We start from the raw sequence: 16,398 nt of genomic DNA, 5'->3' as shown, positions 1-16,398 counted from the left end.
GATATTTGTTCTGACCATTTGTGATCAATCATATGGTCAGTTTTGGTAAATGTCCTGGGTATACCTTAAAAGAGTATGTATTCTGAAATGTTTGGATGTAATGTTTTATATTATGTCTTACTCATATGCAGTGTGCCAATACATAGCAAATAGTAGGAGCTCGATCCATATATATATACTTTTTTATAAATGTATTAATTAATTTATTTTTGGCTGTGTTGGGTCTTTTTTCCGGTGCGTGGGCTTCTCATTGCGGTGGCTTCTCTTGTTGCGGAGCATGGGCTCTAGGCGCGCGGGCTTCAGTAGTTGTGGCTCGCGGGCTCTAGAGCGCAGGCTCAATAGTTGTGGCCCATGGGCTTAGTTGCTCTGCGGCATGTGGGATCTTCCCGGACCAGGGCTCGAACCCGTGTCCCCTGCATTGGCAGGTGGATTCTTAGCTACTGCATCACCAGGGAAGCCCTTGATCCATATTAAATAACTCAAAAGTTTATTCCTACTGGTGGCAGTTCCAGACCAAACAAGTGAGGATGATAATGACATCACATGGATGTAGGCAGAGAGAAAATTATTTCTGGTAAAATGGAACTTCAAAAGAGGAACCCCAAGTCAAAATGTGCAGTTTCCCCCCTGCCTCCCTGATTCCAGCCAATATTAATGCCAGCCCTTTAGGTTATGGAAATTATTCCAACATTTTTCCTTCCTGTGTTTCTACCAATTTTTCCTTTGTTGGTTGTAAGCTCTGTATCACTAGTCTATGTGACAGTAGAAAACAATATCTTAGGAAAAATTAATGACACTGATTTATAAAGCTAATAGAAATATAAGAAATGATTAATTTTATTTCTCCAAACAATTCATGATTACTTCTGAGATTACATGAGTTTAGAATATATCTAATATTGCTATCCAATGGTAAAATGTTTCAAGTAGAATAATTTAAAAATTTTCCAAGTTCTAGGGTCACTTTCTATTTCTTGTGTCACTCAAGGTTAAAACTGTTAACATACAGCTTCTAGGAAATACATTTAACCTTCCTATTTAACCCTTCTGCCAACCTTGATCTGGACGATGAAATTTTGATGATAGAAAGAAGAGAGAATATGGATTTAGACAAGGCTAACAACACATTCTCTAGGCTTATGAGATGCCTCCTGTGCACTGTCTCCCATCTCTTCCACCTCCGATTCCAGCCGCAGCTTTGGTTAACAGCTCTGGGCAGGTTTCATCCCGCTCTGTGTTGTCAGTGCCTCGTCTCAGGGTTGCGTCAAGAATCTAGCTTCCTGTCCCAAAGCTTCTCTGTTGCAGCACATGTGATGCTGTAGTACCAGTGAGGGTCTCCTCAGGGGGGAGTTAATGCCCCATGGGAGCAGCCCTCAGCACACAGGTGATAGCTGCTGAGAGATAAATCCTTCTTCTTTTCGTCCCTCAGGCAGACTGTTCTGAGCCAAAGTTTGTTAAGAATCCTGGGAAGGCTCTGCACTAAGCCATGAACGCTAGTGGACCACTCAATAACACTACCTTGTTTTGTCTGGACTTTCCCTTTTCCGCCTGTTCACTCCCCTCTGTCTCATTCCTGTTCCCTGGGATCACATTCCCAAATAGAATGTGTCTACCTTTGTTTCAGGCTCTACTTTCAAGAATAACCCAGATTAAGACCGTAGGTAAATAGGTTGTTGGTAGACTAAATAATACAGGAATATAATTTCCCTTGACTCTGCACATGCTATAAGGAAACACTTAACGGAGCACAGTTCATGGTAAGTTCGATGATTTTCCATCCTTTTCCTTTTTGAAAGTTCATCATCGATCCTGATGCCTGAACGCCTGAAGAAAGAAGTTGGTACAAATTAGCTTATAATTGAATAGGCAAATTTCTTTGTGATGACGGCTCTAAGTGTTTTTTCTTTGTGAGGCAGCCCTCAGCTATTTGATTGGATATTTCAATCTAATAAGGAGGAACCCTCAGTCTACTTAATGAGGTAAAGCTTTTCGTTGCTTTGGAAACAACCATATCACATTTCTTATTCTCTTTGGTAAAAAGCTGGAGCTTTTACTGCTGTAATCCTTTTTGCTAAGACACTCAGACATACCTTAAACATTTAAAAATTACTGGAATACTGTCAGGACTTTCTTATTCATGAAAAACTGAAGAAGTATCTTGAAAGATTTAGAGGTTATTAGGAATAAATTAAGGTTGCCCACATGCCAGCCCTGAGAAAAATGTTATCAGTTATAATTTTTTACTCATTTAAGGTACTGAAGACACTACAGAGAACAAGATTGGTTAAATCCCCCTCCGTCTTCACCAGAACTTATATTCTACTGGTGGGGAAAGTGAGACAGTAAGGAAATTAAATAATTAAAATACATAGCATTGGGCTTTCCTGGTGGTGCAGTGGTTGAGAGTCCGCCTGCCGATGCAGGGGACGCGGGTTCGTGCCCCGGTCCGGGAAGATCCCACATGCTGCGGAGTGGCTGGGCCCGTGAGCCATGGCCGCTGAGCCTGTGCGTCCGGAGCCTGTGCTCCGCAACGGGAGAGGCCATGGCAGTGTGAGGCCCGCGTACCACAAAAAAAAAAAAAAACCCATAGCATTTCAAATAAAGGCTACATATAAAAATAAATTGGGGATGGGGGAATGAACTCACAAGTTTTTTGTTTTGTTTTGTTTAATTTATAGGTCTTACTGAGAAAATGACGTTTGAACAAAGACCTGAGGAGGAGAAGAGAGTCAGTCATGTGGATGTCTGGGGGAGAACCATTCAGGAAGTGAGAAAAACCATCCCAAAAGCCCTGAGATGGAAAGATGCCAGTGTGGTTTGCGAGATGTGAGCATTAGAGATGAGGTTAGAAAGGGCATGGGGCAAGGAGGAAAGGAGGCAGTGGCAGATCATGTGAGAGAGGGGTTCTCAATGGATGTAGGGCCATTCTATGCACCTAGGGGATATTTTGAAAAACTGGGAGGACATTTTGCTATTACTATGATTGGGGTGGTACTATGGGCTTTAATGGGTAGGCAACATTTATGCTCAAAGTACAGTAATGTTCGGGACAGTTCCACCCAACAGAGTATTTTTCCACATTTTGTGTGTCTTTAAAATGCCCTGCTGCTCATTCGTGTAGATGTATGCTAACTTCTAAATTCCATTCATGGTAAGCTGGGTTATTGGGATCCACTCCCCATTGAAAACAAGTAAATGTCCTGGATAAAATATAGTTGATCAATTTTGGAAAGCTTTTGCTAATATTTTTTCAAATATTTTTCTGCCCCAGGCTCTCTCTCCTTGCTTTTCAGGAGTTCAGTTTCATGTATGTTAGGCCATTTGATGCTGTTCCATCAGTCACTGATGCTTTGTTTATTTAAAATATTTTTCTCTCAGTGCACTTATATTTGGATGATTTCTAGCAACCTGTCTTCAAGTTTAATGATGCTTTCATGACTGTGTCCAACCTACTGATAACCTATCAAATAATTTCAGATATTATATTTTTCAGTTGTAGGATTTCCATCTCATAAAAAAATATTACCCGTATCTCTCTCGAAATTCTCTACTTCTTCACATATTACATCTTGTTTTAGTAAGATTCCTTAACATGTTTATCATGGCTAAAGACCTTGTCTATTAATTGCAGGATCTGTACTCATTTATGTTTCTATTGATTTATGAGAAAGGTGACACTGCAGGGCAGTGGGAAAAGAATAGTTTTTCAAGAAGAGCACCTGGGTCAGCGGGATAGCTATATGAAAAAAAAATTAACAACTGCACACCATACTCCAAAATCAATCCTACGTGGTTAGTAGATTTAAAGATTCAAAGAAAAACATTATGTTTTAATTAATTTATTTTTTTTAATTTATGGCATGTGGGATCTTAATTACCTGACTAGGAGTCGAACCCTTGCCCTCTGCAGTGGAAGTGTGGAGTCCTAACCACTGGACCACCAGGGAAGTCCCCCAAACATTATGTTTTTAGATGGTAAAACAGGAGAAGGTCCTTGTAGGCAGTGGTTTCTTAGGATAGCAAAGGTACTAACCATAAAAGAAGATTGAAAAGTTAGACTTCAATAAAAATTAAAAATTTACAGTCATTAAAATTTAACAATGAGATGGTTAAAATGCAAGTCACAGATTAGGAAAAGTTTGTTTGTTTGTTTGTAGTACTCATAAATGAAAATGGACTCACTGTAAATCAAACAGAAAAAGACAGCCTCACCAAAAATGGAATAAAGAACCAAAAGGCATTTTACTAAAGGGGATATTCAAACGACTAATAATTACATGAAAAGGTGCTTTTTTTCATTAGTCATCAAGAAGTGTAAACTGAAACCACACAACCTCCAAATGTTGGTGAGGGTGTGGAGCAATGAAAAGTCTCACACGCTGCGGGTGGGAGTGTAAATTTGGACAATTGTTTGGCACTATCAACTACAGCTAACCATAAACGTAACCTATGTTGGAGCTATTCTACTTTTAGGTATATATCCCAAGAGAAATATGTATCTATGTGATACATATATAGCTTTAGATACACATGATATGCTGATTAGTATAGTAATGTTCACAGCAGTATTATTTGCAATAGCTCCAAACCTGGAAATAACATGAATATTCAGGATCAGTGTAAGGGACGAGCCACAAAAGACATATGACTCCATTTTTATGAACTATCTAGAATAGGCAAATCTATAGAGACAAAAAATAGATTAGTGGTTGCTTAGGGCTGGAGAGGATGCAGGGTAGGGGAGTGACAGCTAAAGAATATGGAGTTGTCCTGAGGTGATGAAAATGTTCTAAAACAGACTGTGCCTGTCAATGGTTGCACTTACCTGTGAATATACTAAAGAAACATTAAACTGTACATTTTAAATGGATGAAAATTGTATGGTATAGGAATTATACCTTAATATAGCTGAAATTTAAAAAATAACAGTATAAACGATAAACTGCAGCATATTCACACAATTAAATGCCATACAGCATATAATAAAATACAGACCTGTTACATGCAACAGTGGATGAATCTCAAATGTAATATGGAAAGAAATAAAATACTACAGAATATTTACTGAATAATTCATTTCATGTGAAATTAAAGACAGAACTAATCTTTTGATTATGGTTATATTTGGGGAGAAGTTGCCCTTGACTGAGCACGCTCTATTTCTTGATCTGGGTGGCAGCTGCAAGGTTATGTTTGTGTTAGTCTTTGAAAGTTTATTGAACTGTATATTTACAGTTTCACGTTTTTGGATTTGGTAATTCAACAAAAGTTTATTAAGAAAAATTTTTTAGAAATCCAGTTCAGTACGTTGTCCTATTAATATGCATTGAAAAGCTGGACTAGAAGAATACAGAAACATTTTGATAGTTCATTTTTGTGGGTTGGGAGTATGCTGAATTTTAATTTTTGTCCATATGCTTTTCCGTATTTTCCAAATTACCAGAGTGGACATAAATATATTACATCTATCAATAGAAAAAATGCTATATAAATACAATTGTCTGAGATCTTGTATTGTTTATACTCATTTAATCACAGTGTGAGGACTTTGGTTTTTGCTCCCAGACAGGAAGGGATTGTCATTTTAGAGCGAAGGAGGGTGTGGCTGCTTGTCTGGGGATATCCTGGCAGCCCTCCTGACTGCCAGGAACTCAACAGCCACTCAGCAGAGAAGAGCAGAGGTGCAGGTGTAGGGGCCCAAAAGATGGTAAATTAAGCCTCAGTAGGTGGCGCCCAGTAAGCCCGGTTGGGTCGTGGTCCTCCTGGAACCTGAGTCCTTACTGCAGAACTGTGGTTGGACCAGAGACTTAAGCTCTAGCCTCCGTGCTGGGTAAACTGAAAGACTGTAATCTAATCATAGTAATCCCCATGTTTTTGTAAAGCCTGAAGCTAAGAGCGGGGTTTTTTTCCTTACATTTTTCTGAGGTTGTTAAAAAAAAAAAAGAAAGAAAAAGAAGCGACAGAGGCGACTGTTCCTGCCCTGCAAATCCTAAAATATTTGCTATCTGGCTTTTTACAGAAAAAGTCTGTCAACTCCTTGATTAAGAAACTCTAGGCTGAAGAATTTTAAGGTATTTAAAAATGTTACCTGGGTAAGCTGTTGTTGGCGAGAAGCCCGGTGTGGAATGAGCCTGCCCGGGCATTTTCGGTCAGTGGTCACGAGCTGTAGTACTGCCCAGGCTCGTCAGAAAGTAAGTCAGAATCCACTAAGCAGAGTGTGAAAGCTCACCTCTGGAGAATCCAGCCTGCACGGGAATGGCCAGGCACCAGCGGCCGCACGCAACGGACTCTTCCTGGCAGAGGGCTCCAAAGGATAAGCGATGATCCCTGCAGCCCGCAGCGGATCGCAGAGGAGGGGGCGGGGTTCAACTGGGAAAGCAGCGTCGTCACTCCTGGAGAAGACAGCGGAGCCCCCTCGGGAGCCTTCTCTTCTCTCCTCTGCTCCAGGCAGCCGAGGTGACTGCGAGGTCTGCCCCACCTCTGTTAACTTTTGGAGAAGCGCCGCGTGGGCGTGGCTGCCACCTAGCGCCTGCGCAGTGGTCGCTCGCAGTGTTCTCCCACCGCGCAGGCTCGGCGGGTCCGTCCGCGCTAGGAGGAGTACGACCCTGCTTCGGTACTCGAGGGAGGAGGAAAGCAGGGCGGAAGGACATGTACAGTGTGTTTTGCTGAACAGTTTGAGAGTGAGTTGTGGACGTCATAACCCTTCACCCTTAAATGTTACCAATATTTGACCTGCGCGGCAGACCATTTCATTTAATTCAGCCTAATATCGCAGTACTGTCCCCTGAGAATAAGGGATTCTCCTACATCAAGGTTTATCAACTGTGGCGCTGTTGATTTTGGCGTGAAGTCTCTTTGTAGTGAGGGGAGTGGGGCTGTCGTGGGCATTGTACCGTGTTCAGTAGCACTCCTGGCCTTCACACGCTGCTGGATGCCAGTAGCACCCGGCCCTCCCCTCCCCAACTTGTGACAACCCAAAATGTTTTCAGACATTATCACGTGGGTGTGGGGAGGGCGGGGCAGGGCAAAATCGCCCCAACTGCGGACTACTGGCCTATAGGATCAGTGCTGTGTCTTTAGGAAATGTATCCCTAGGCTTTTCAGACCTGGGGAGGCGGAATGCACTAAACGTTGTTACATTACTCTAAGTTAATATATAGTCCATATTAGAATTTCCTCCATTGTCCCCCCACGCCACCCCAAATCCTTGCTTACCCTGTTGTTGTCTGTAGAATAAAAATCCAGGATATAACAAGGCTCACGTATCGATTTTAGTCATAAAGTCTCTTGAGCTTCCTTCAGTTTAGACTACTTCCTCAGCCTTTTTTGCTTATTTTTTTTTTTTTTTTTTCTGGCATTGACTTTTTTGGGAAAGTTCAGACCAGTGGTTTAACAGAATGCCCTTCAATTTGGATACTCAAATTGGCCCTCGTTGAAAGATTGACGTTGAATTTTTTGGCTTTTCTGGCTGGAATTCCACTTAGGTGATGTTATATCCGATGTTTTCTGTTTCACAGACCTATTTAGCTGTTCTAACAACATTTAATTTTCAAAAGCCCATTTATTTCGCAGTGATTTGAGATACCACTTTTATCACATACATAAATTTTCACATTGTATGTGGCTCTACATCTATATTTACTATTTTTTTCTATTGATCTGATTGTCTACTCAAGTGCTAATATTATACTGTTCTAATTACAGAAACTGTATAATATGTTCTAATATCTGGTAGAGCTAGGCCTGCCTTATTGCTGTTTCCTTATTTTGATTTCCTGTTTTGGGGGGAAATAATCTTGCTTATTTATTTTTTCCATGTAAACTACAGAAACTAACTGTGTAAAAAACACTTTGAAAATTGGCATTAATTTATGATTTTGCATTATTCAATTGAGGAGCAAGGTTTATTTTTCTTTTTATTCAAGTCACAGTTTTCTATCTTTCAGGAAAGCTTTAAAGTTTTTCTCATATAGGTTTTGCACAGTTCTTATAACATTTACTCCTAGGATATTTTTTCATTTTTGTTGGTTATGTAAATGGGATCATCTCTTCTATTTTCCCCTATAATCACTTATTGCTTAAACATATGAAGACATCGATTTCTACATGTAATTTTGTATCTCGCTCTCATATTGAATTTCCTATTGCTTCTAGTTTTGCATTGATTCTATTGGCATCTCTATATACACTTTTATATAATTGCAGTGATTATTCATTTTAAAGCTCAAATTGCCCATCTTTGGCTTCTGTGTTCATTTGATAACTGCAAATGTCTTGATAGCTTCCTTGCTTTTGGATACTTTAAAGAGTCCCAGTCTCGTATTGGAACAGTCTCATTTACCGCTCCAGACCTAGAATCAGCCATTTCTCAAAGGAGACTTCATTGCTTTCAGTGGAAATGGTATTTGTTGACCACAATCTGTGCATGTAGGATGTTCATGGCTGAAAGGCCTGTTGTTACTTCTCAGACATTTTAATACAGATCTAGGAAATATGTGGTTTTTCAAAGAAAAATAAATCATAAATTTGTGCTGATACTCCAATTCTAATGAAATGTTATAGAATTTTTTACTTATTTAATTTTATAGAATCTCTTTTCTGCTGAAAAGCATGGTTCCTAATAATGTTAACATAATTGCTTATTTACTTTTTCCCATAATATATGTTAGTTTCAAATTAACAGAACCAAAGTTATAATGAATTTATAAAAGTGCTAAATGCAGTTTGATACAACTAGGTTTATTTGTTTCAGGTTGTTTTCAAATCTAGTTTGCTTAATTAAAAAGAAAATTAAGTCCAAAGTACGGAGAAAAAGAAAACAAGTCTTAAATATTTCTAATTTTTTGAGGATAATGTCTATCTCATTTTCTCTCATTTTTATTGGTACAAATATTTAAATCTATGAATCTTTCTAAACACTCTTTAGCAGTATCCTGTAAACTCTGATATCATGTTTTCATTATTTGTTTCTAGAAAATTTCATTATCAGTTGTTATTTTTTCCTTGAGTCAAGCTAAGTTTAATAGAAACATTTTAAATTTCACAGTGGGAAGATTTTCTTATGTTTTGATTGTTATGGATTCATACTTTTATCATCTTGTTGATGGAGAATATTATTTGTACTTTTCTTTATGTAATTTATTGAAGTATAGATGTCTCTGTAATTATGGAATCAATTATTATAAATGTTTTTTGGTACCATTTTTGGTCTTGGACCAAGGGAAGTATACTAAAGTCTGCTATTATTTATGTATTTCTAGTCTCTTTGAGTCTCTCGTAGTTTCTGCTAAATGAAAGAAGCTACTGTGTTATTTGCTGCATATTTTATAAATATTTTATTTTCACTGTGAATTGTAGCATTTAGCATTTGTAAAGTGCTCTTTGACTTGTTATAGGTTTGGGTCTAAATTCTACTTAGTTGGATTTCAAAATCTCAATTCTTTCTTTGTATTTTCTTGGTATACCTTTGTGCATCCTTTCATTGTTAGCATTTCTGAATTGTTTTATGTGTGTCTTTGTCTTTTATGTGCAGCAAAGAGTTGGGTTTTGCTTTGGAATCAACTGTTTTGTCCTTTTAATAGGGGGGTTAAGCCCTTTGTTGGTAGATATGTTTGGTTTCAGTAGCTCATTTTTATTACATGTAAGATGTAGCATATAATATTTGATGATGATAAGTGCTATTGAGGAAGATAAAGGAGGGGGAGGAGAGTAGGAAATGCTAGGGGGGAGTTTTCTATTTTAAGTAAGTGGTCAGGGAGAGCCTCCACGAGAAAGGGACTTTCGCACAAACTCTTGAAGTAGGTGAAGGAATGAGTCGTTTGGATAAGTGGGCTAAGACTTACCCTGACTGAGAGAACAGCAAGGCCCTGAGGCACAAGATTACTTGGTGTATTTTCAGAGAACAGCAAGGAGGCTGGTGTGACTGGAGCGCTGTGTGCAGGAGAATAGTAGGAGACAGGCCAGAGGGGATAAAGTCGAGGGTATCAGATAGAGCCCTCAGTCTCAGGGAGGGAAAGGACTATCCCTTGACGAGGAATTTTAGTGCCAGATGTTGAAATAATATTACTTCTGCCATTCCGCAGTCATAAATTAATAACTCTGTGAGAATGCATTAGTAACTCTGGGAATTCCAGCCTAGGTGGGAGAAAGAAGCCAGTCTTACAGGTTTTATATTTTGGGGTGCAACTCAAATTATGCATGAAATAGCTTAATCTCTGCTGATTTTGAAGGTTGGATTATGAAACACCTTCCAATGCAGTGGAAATGATCCTTGAATGTATTCCTCAAATCTCTGATGTTACAGTTTCTACTTTATATTCTACCCCCAAACTCATCAGATACAGCTTCACAACTGCAGCTTTTTGCTGTTTAGCTGAAGGCGTGAATTTACAGGGGAATAACTTTATTGAAACATAGCAATGAAATGTATCTTGACTAATAAATGTTTAAAAAGCAGAAAAGCATTAAAATTCTATACAGAGACGCTTGACCAAAGGCCAGCACACAGTTTTTTGAATTCTTTTAAAAAGTATTCAGCTTAAAACAGTTTGTTCTTTTTATAAAGAAATATGTTGTTTTAACAGAAAACTGTATGACAGAGAAGGTAGAATGAAATGAGTGTATCTATGAGGGAAGGGTTAAGGGTGAATTAAGTCTGTAATCCAGGAAAACAATGTTTAAGATTCCAGTGGATGGGAACAGAGAAGGGACAAACTTTCAATACATGCAGGATTACTTGTTCCTTGTTTTTTTGTGTTTCATTTTGCTGCACTTAATTTTCTCTTTCCTCTTTTTTTTTCTCCTTCACCTTTTTTTTTTTCTTAAGCTAAACTGTCAGTGAAATGCTGTCTGAATAAGTTACAACTCATAGAAAACTGAACAGTGCATTGTAAAATAGGACACAAAACAAAAGACTTCATCTGAGAGCTGAGATCATCGCGTTGGGGTACACAGACCCAGTGCAGCAATTCAACAGTGTTTCTTAGAGCCTGAGACAGTTTCCACAATTCTTGGTGTGCTATTGCCCCCTGCTGTTCGTATGGAAGCACTGACAACAGAAATAGGTTTTCAAAACGTTCCATGTTTTAGTCTAATTTAGCGTGCTATCAGAGAAAGTTAGACGAAGCAGTTCAAATATTTAAAACAATAATTTAAGGAATTGTTTTCTAAAAAGCTGAATATCAGAGAGATCCCAAAGCATCTTCCCTACTCCCCAATATATCAAAAAGAAATGTATGATTCTGTTATTTGGCTAATGAATCTAGTTTCCTTTTTAAGTTTCTGAAGAGAGCAAAGCACAAGGCAATTGAGGTAGCTCGGAGAAAAAGTGGTGAAGTAAGCAGGGAAAATGGAGGGCAAAATGTGCAAAAGGAGGGGGTAATGAATAATTTACATACAGCGAGGGTAAAGCAGTTCAGTCCTGAACAGATCATTCGCGTTCCTCTGAGCATGTTGGATAGAAACTGTTTTGTCTCCACAGAAGAGGGTGGATGGGTCATTTGTGAACCTTCAGGTCTTCTGCCTCCTTGTTCTTGGGTTTGGTCATGAAAACTTCTCAGAACCATTATGATGTGAATTGGGGCCCCTGAAGCAGAGTAGAAGCATATAATCCTTGGAGCTAATTTCCTGATTTACTCTGCAATTTCTAAAGAGGTCTGGGCTGTCTACTGGATGAAAGTCAGCCCATGTGCAAATATGTGTGTTTGAGCATAGGAGTTTCATGTTATTTTTTCCAGGTTTCATAACTCTAGCAACCATGGGCTGCTAGTTCCTGCATGCCAGTTCTTCCAGTGGGATTAGGTAATTAGGTGCCAGGATCCCCTCCACTCAGTAAAAGCAATTTAAAAACTAGGGGCCTTGTTTCAGCATTTTGTTTTTGCTTAGACTCTTTCTCCATGAGGAACATGACTAGAGAAGAATCTTTTAATATTTAGAAAATCACATGCATATTTATATACAAAATTACATCCTGTTATGATAAACCTAGAAATCCAGCCTGAACTACTGTTGAAAGATTTAGTTTTGGCTGTAAATACCACTAAGAATGTCGTTTCTAACTTCTGAAGTCCCCACCTCAAAGGCACAAATGATGAATTCTAAGATAAAAATTTGAGAAAACATTTACATCATTTATTTCAGATAACAATAAGCTGATTCCTTAATACTTGAGGTAGTTACGTTCACAGTGTTGGTTTTAGTGCTTATAGAATTTTGTTTCTCCTGTGTGATATTTTACTGTTTACTTACTCACTTAAATGTGTATTTTCCACTATGGCAGATGTTTAAAGATATGGTGAAAAATATGATAGACTCTGCCTTTAAGCTTTTTATAGTAGTTTAGCAAAATGTAGAACAACAGCATGATAATCACATAAGAAGGAGCCAAGAGTAGAAAAATAATTTCCCATTCCTTTTCACTTTATCATTTTATTCCCTTTCATTCCGTTCCGTGTCATTCCATTTCTTCTCTTTACTATTTTATTTTATTTGTTCATTTTGTTTAAATTACAAATCAGGAAACTGATTGTCCTTTTTATTTATCTTTGCACAACCCCTAGTACTCCAGCACTGAATGAAATATGAGCACTTACTAGTTGCCTTAGTACTATCCTGTGCCTATGTAAACTAGATGCACATTTGATTTCAACAGAGGAAAAGAGTGAAATTAAGGGGGATTTATATAGACCTAGATGGAAGTATTAGAAATATATTTTTTGTGTTCAAACTCTAAGGGGTAATAAGAAACTTTTTAAATGAGAAAAACTAGAACACAAAAATTCCACCATGTAAGTACTTGAATCTTTTTTTTTTAAACATCTTTATTGGAGTATAATTGCTTTACAATGGTGTGTTAGTTTCTGCTTTATAACAAAGTGAATCAGCTATACATATACATATATCCCCATATCCCCTCCCTCTTGAGCCTCCGTCCCACCCTCCCTATCCCACCCCTCTAGGTGGTCACAAAGCACCGAGCTGATCTCCCTGTGCTATGCGGCTGCTTCCCACTAGCTATCTATTTTACATTTGGTAGTGTATATATGTCCATGCCACTCTCTCACTTCGTCCCAGCTTACCCTTGCCCCTTCCGTGTCCTCAAGTCCATTCTCTACGTCTGCGTCTTTATTCCTGTCCTGCCACTAGGTTCATCAGAACCATTTTTTTAACAAAAATTCCATATATATGTGTGAGCATATATTTGTATGAGCATGTATTTGTTTTTCTCTTTCTGACTTACTTCACTCTGTATGACAGACTCTAGGTCACTACAAATAATTCAATTTCATTTCTTCTTATGGCTGAGTAATATTCCATTGTATAGATGTGCCACATCTTCTTTATTCATTCATCTGTTGATGGACACTTAGGTTGCTTCCATGTCCTGGCTATTGTAAATAGAGCTGCAATGAACATTGTGGTACATGACTCTTTTTGAATTATGGTTTTATCAGGGTATATGCCCAGTAGTGGGATTGCTGGGTTGTATGGTAGTTCTATTTTTAGTTTTTTAAGGAACCTCCATACTGTTCTCCATAGTGGCTGTATCAATATAAGTTCCCACCAACAGTGCAAGAGGGTCCCCTTCTCTCCACGCCCTCTCCAGCATTTATTGTTTGTAGATTTTTTGATGATGGCCATTCTGACTGGTGTGAGGTGATACCTCATTATAGTTTTGATTTGCATTTCTCTAATGATTAGTGATGTTGAGCATCGTTTCATGTGTTTGTTGGCAATCTGTGTATCTTCTTTTGATAAATGTCTCTTTAGGTCTTCTGCCCATTTTTGGATTGGGTTGTTTGTTTTTTTGATATTGAGCTGCATGAGCTGCTTGTAAATTTTGGAGATTAATCCTTTGTCAGTTGCTTCATTTCCAGGTATTTTCTCCCATTCTGAGGGTTGTCTTTTCATCTTGTTTTCGTCTTTTCCTTTGCTGAGCAAAAGCTTTGAAGTTTCATTAGGTCCCATTTGTTTATTTTTGTTTTTATTTCCATTACTCTAGGAGGTGGGTCAAAAAGGATCTTGCTGTGATTTATGTCATAGAGTGTTCTGCCTATGTTTTCTTCTAAGAGTTTTATAGTGTCTGGCCTTACATTTAGGTCTTTAATCCATTTTGAGTTTATTTTTGTGTATGGTGTTAGGGAGTGTTCTAATTTCATTCTTTTACATGTAGCTGTCCAGTTTTCCCAGCACCACTTACTGAAGAGGCTGTCTTTTCTCCATGGTATATTCTTGCCTCCTTTATCAAAAATAAGGTGACCATATGTGCATGGGTTTATCTCTGGGCTTTCTATTCTGTTCCACTGATCTCCCACGTTCCCTTAAATAGAAAAAGGTGCTAAATGTCTCTTCATAGCCTATTTGGCCATAGTTTTCCCACCTACAGTTTTAAAAACAGACTGAACTTGATCTTCTGAAATCCTTCCTTGAACCGCAGCTCATTCTCTTTAAGAAGTCCCGGGAGAGAGGTCCTATTGGTATTGTTGATAGTCCCTAAAAGGTGAGGATGGTAACTGGTATGAAGGCAGCTGGGAGGGGTCTTCAGCAAACGGAGGGCTGTTGGGAAACTGGGCAGAGGCAAATCTGGTTAACAAGATACCAGCTCCTTCGATGAGAGCTAGCAGAATGCCACCCATCGCGGCTGACCCAACCATGGCCACTGGTCCATTTCTTGCTGCCAGGATGGCTCCTGTTAAGGCACCACTCGTGATGCAGTTCCAGGGGTCTTCTTTCCCTCTGACATGAACCATACTGCAGTCAATCATGGAAAACAGACCTCCCCAAACTGCAAAGCTACCTCCCAACTGCAGAGCCCTGGTTCTAATAGCTGTCAGATTCCCTCATAGTCTGTGGTTTACTCCCACCCGAGAATTGCGAAAACCTTTGCTTGAAAGATCCCACCACCTATGGCTCCCATCGTAAAGACCCCATCACAGTCGTCCACATTGCACCAGGGGCAAGGCTTGTGTCGTGTACTCCCCCATCTTGACTCTGCCGCTCCTGAATCTCTTTTTAATGATTATCGTAAGTTGCCAAAACATATGAATTTTCAACATTTCTGCCTGTGCAATTCTTATCAGATCTGAGTACATGCAACCTATTGAAGATTTGGTAGAAACCTGAAGATAGGTAGCGAGCAATGATGATGCCTGTTTTTCAAAAGGAAGCTGAAACTTATTTTCTTTTTGAATCAAGAACTAACTTATCAGTGTTTCACTGTACAAAATTCATAGTATATTGGAACATGCTTTTTGCCACCTTAATGGTGTAACCCAAATTGTCTGCTACTATTTAATTGTTCTACTTAAATTGTATTGAATGCCAATATCTAAGAAAACTGTCAGCATAAGTGGTTCCAGAATTTCATTGGGTTACTGAGAAGTGGATCTTCTCTGCAAGTATACTATGTTATACTATAGAGTATTCTATATATGTAGTTTTCATATATAGTATCTATATGTAGTTGTACTATGAAGTTATCTATATCTAGTAATGCAGTATTCCATTAATGTCTAATATTTGAGAACATTTACAATATGAATGGAACTTAATCTAAGAGACATTCAATTAACTTGTTTTTCTTTTTACATTTCAATACTGGATATTAATAAGAAAGATAGTCAAAATAATTATGATCAATATTATGTCAAAAATAATAAATGCTTGGTGTTAGTCTACATACAATTCAGTTTTTGGTGTAAAGTTCTTTGGTTGCAAGAAGGAATATTTAGTTTATTTCACTAATAGAAATATCTTCTAATGCTAGATGGCCTCTTGGTATTTCTTCTGCTGTTGATTTTTAGCATTGTTATCTGTGATTACATGAATGGAGTTGAGTGGGGAGGTACTCATCATGTTTATTCCAAATAAGACTATGTAACGGATTGCTATAGTAATAATGAGGTAGACAGGCAATGCAACTGCCTGATATTTTTGAGGCCAATAGGTTAAGCCTTAGGTGTTCAACCAAGATTCAGGAATAAAAGGCCACATGAGATATAGTGTGCACCAAAATTGGGAGCTTAACAAAAAAGAAAGCCATAGATCGCTCTTTCTGGAAATGGCAAGGGTGACTTTTCCATCATTTTTTCTGTGGCTGTAGACAATCTTGGGCCCGTCTTGCTGGCAGCTCGGCCTCCTGAGTGCCGAGTGCCCTGCAGGAGGAGAAATTGAGGAAAAGGCCAGGGAGTCACCCGCTGGTGTGCAGGCGCACCGCCTTCGTACCGGGCCGGAGGGTGCAAGCTGTAGAGTAGGTTTATGTTCTTCTTTCTTTCCTGTCTCAAGTCCCATGGACTCCGCCTAGAAAGTTTGGAACTGTTTTCTGGTAAGTGGTCGTGTGGAAATTAGTATGGAAGAAGCTCACAGGGTTCAACAAATAGTTGACAGGAACTGTAGTTTAAA

At 38.7% G+C, this 16,398-nt stretch overlaps 1 long non-coding RNA gene and 2 pseudogenes across 1 annotated transcript in view; 1 reads left to right on the top strand and 2 right to left on the bottom strand.

The window, feature by feature from the left end:
- The first annotated feature begins 5,941 nt into the window (after positions 1 to 5,941).
- Positions 5,942 to 16,398, top strand: part of LOC149749310 (uncharacterized) — a 265,921-nt gene continuing 255,464 nt past the window's right edge. The window contains exon 1 of the long non-coding RNA XR_016392989.1: positions 5,942 to 6,680. This is a non-coding gene — a long non-coding RNA (uncharacterized LOC149749310). The remainder of the gene's footprint in view (positions 6,681 to 16,398) is intronic.
- On the bottom strand, positions 9,810 to 15,228 carry LOC111175904 (mitochondrial import inner membrane translocase subunit Tim17-A pseudogene; annotated as a pseudogene).
- Positions 15,509 to 16,279, bottom strand: LOC111185233 (phosphatidylinositol N-acetylglucosaminyltransferase subunit P pseudogene; annotated as a pseudogene).

Source organism: Delphinapterus leucas, chromosome 4 (genome assembly GCF_059928025.1).
Source record: "Delphinapterus leucas isolate spDelLeu-1000000601 "Yukka" chromosome 4, BTC_Dleu_Yukka2, whole genome shotgun sequence".
Classification (NCBI taxonomy): domain Eukaryota; kingdom Metazoa; phylum Chordata; class Mammalia; order Artiodactyla; family Monodontidae; genus Delphinapterus; species Delphinapterus leucas.
Note: the sequence above shows the minus strand (reverse complement) of the source record. Positions and strands in the feature narration are given on the sequence as shown.